Below are 3,158 nucleotides of genomic sequence, written 5' to 3' on the forward strand. Positions count from 1 at the left end.
CAACTTCAACATGAATGATGAAGAGCATCTTTGTGTGGATGAACCATCAGTGAAGGTAAGTCTCTCTCTCTCTCTCTCTCTCTCTCTCTCTCTCTCTCTCTCTCTCTCTCTCTCTCTCTCTCTAAATTCTTGTAGAATGTAACTGTTGATCAGTCTTTCTTTAAAATCTTGTAGAATATAACCTTTGATCACACATTATAATGAATTTTACCATGAAAAATAGTTTTTTCACTAAACCTTAAATTGTTGAATTTGAAGTGAATAATAAGTCAAGACTCTATAACAATTAACATACATCAGAGCACATTTATATTATTATATACAGTAATTACAGTATTGTACTTGTATGAGTGGATTATCTTGAAAAGAGATTTTAATTTGATTCTGTTTCAGGCTGCTCACAAAGCAATCAACTTCAACATGAGTGATGGTGAAGATATTTGTGTGGATGAATCATTAGTGAAGTCTCTCTCTCTCTCTCTCTCTCTCTCTCTCTCTCTCTCTCTCTCTCTCTCTCTCTCTCTATTCTTGTAGAATGTAACCTTTGATCACATATTACTATGAATTTTACCATGTAAAATAATTTTTTCACTAAACCGTTATTTGTTGATTTTGAAGTGAATAATAAGTCAAGACTCCACAAAAACTAAGATAGGTCAGAGCACATGCATATTATTATATACAATAATTACTGTCTTGTACTTGTATGACTGGACTTTCTTGAAGACAGATTTTCATTTGATTCTGTTTCAGGCTGCTCACAAAGCAATCAACTTCAACATGAATGATGAAGAGCATCTTTGTGTGGATGAACCATCAGTGAAGGTAAGTCTCTCTCTCTCTCTCTCTCTCTCTCTCTCTCTCTCTCTCTCTCTCTCTCTCTCTCTTGTAGAATTCTTGTAGAATGTAACTGTTGATCAGTCTTTCTTTAAAATCTTGTAGAATATAACCTTTGATCACACATTATAATGAATTTTACCATGAAAAATAGTTTTTTCACTAAACCTTAAATTGTTGAATTTGAAGTGAATAATAAGTCAAGACTCTATAACAATTAACATACATCAGAGCACATTTATATTATTATATACAGTAATTACAGTATTGTACTTGTATGAGTGGATTATCTTGAAAAGAGATTTTAATTTGATTCTGTTTCAGGCTGCTCACAAAGCAATCAACTTCAACATGAGTGATGGTGAAGATATTTGTGTGGATGAATCATTAGTGAAGGTAAGTCTCTCTCTCTCTCTCTCTCTCTCTCTCTCTCTCTCTCTCTCTCTCTCTCTCTCTCTCTCTCTCTCTCTCTCTATTCTTGTAGAATGTAACCTTTGATCACATATTACTATGAATTTTACCATGTAAAATAATTTTTTCACTAAACCGTTATTTGTTGATTTTGAAGTGAATAATAAGTCAAGACTCCACAAAAACTAAGATAGGTCAGAGCACATGCATATTATTATATACAATAATTACAGTCTTGTACTTGTATGACTGGACTTTCTTGAAGACAGATTTTCATTTGATTCTGTTTCAGGCTGCTCACAAAGCAATCAACTTCAACATGAATGATGAAGAGCATCTTTGTGTGGATGAACCATTAGTGAGGTAAGTCTCTCTCTCTCTCTCTCTCTCTCTCTCTCTCTCTCTCTCTCTCTCTCTCTCTCTCTCTCTCTGAAGTCTCTCTCTCTCTCTCTCTCTCTCTCTCTCTCTCTCTCTCTCTCTAAATTCTTGTAGAATGTTGACTGTTGAATCAAGTCAAGACTCTTTAAAATCTTGAAGAATTGACAATTTGTCACACATTATTCAAAAATTTTTACCATGAATGATTGACAGTTTCTTGATGGATTTCAATTGAGTCTTTCTTTCAAAAAAATCTTTCACTAAACTAAAATTGTTGAATTTGAAGTGAATAATAAGTCAAGACTCTATAACAATTAACATAAATCAGAGCACATTTTAAAATTATTATTTACAGTAATTACAGTATTGTCAAGATCTTATAATGAGTGGCATATTATCTTAAAACTTGTATGAGATTTTAATTTGATTCTGTTTCAGGCTGCTCACAAAGCAATCAACTTCAACATGAGTGATGGTGAAGATATTTGTGTGGATGAATCATTAGTGAAGAGTAAGTTCTCTCTCTCTCTCTCTCTCTCTCTCTCTCTCTCTCTCTCTCTCTCTCTTCTTGTAGAATGTAACCTTTGATCACATATTACTATGAATTTTACCATGTAAAATAATTTTCACTAAACCGTTATTTGTTGATTTTGAAGTGAATAATAAGTCAAGACTCCACAAAAAGTAGATAGGTCAGAGCACATGCATATTATTATATACAGTAATTACAGTCTTGTACTTGTAAGACTGGACTTTCTTGAAGACATATTTTCATTTGATTCTGTTTCAGGCTGCTCACAAAGCAATCAACTTTAACATGAGTGATGAAGAGCATCTTTGTGTGGATGAACCATCAGTGAAGGTATGTCTCTCTCTCTCTCTCTCTCTCTCTCTCTCTCTCTCTCTCTCTCTCTCTCTCTCTCTCTCTCTCTCTCTCTCTCTCTCTCTCTCTAAATTCTTGTAGAATGTAACTGTTGATCAGTATTTCTTTAAAATCTTGTAGAATATAACCTTTGATCACACATTATAATGAATTTTACCATGAAAAATAGTTTTTTTACTAAACCTTGAATTGTTGAATTTGAAGTGAATAATAAGTCAAGACTCTATAACAATTAACATTCATCAGAGCACATTTATATTATTATATACAGTAATTACAGTCATTGTTCTTTGTATGAGTGGATTATCTTGAATGAGAGATTTTAATTTGATTCTGTTTCAGGCTGCTCACAAAGCAATCAACTTCAACATGAGTGATGGTGAAGATATTTGTGTGGATGAATCATTAGTGAAGGTAGAGTCTCTCTCTCTCTCTCTCTCTCTCTCTCTCTCTCTCTCTCTCTCTCTCTCTCTCTCTCTCTAATCAGAATGTAACCTTTGATCACATATTACTATGAATTTTCATAGAAAATAATTTTTCACTAAACCGTTATTTGTTGATTTTGAAGTGAATAATAAGTCAAGACTCCACAAAAACTAAGATAGGTCAGAGCACATGCATATTATTATATACAATAATTACTGTCTTG

The sequence above is a fragment of the Macrobrachium rosenbergii genome, chromosome 12, assembly GCF_040412425.1.
Source record: "Macrobrachium rosenbergii isolate ZJJX-2024 chromosome 12, ASM4041242v1, whole genome shotgun sequence".
In the NCBI taxonomy this organism is placed as follows: Eukaryota; Metazoa; Arthropoda; class Malacostraca; order Decapoda; family Palaemonidae; genus Macrobrachium; species Macrobrachium rosenbergii.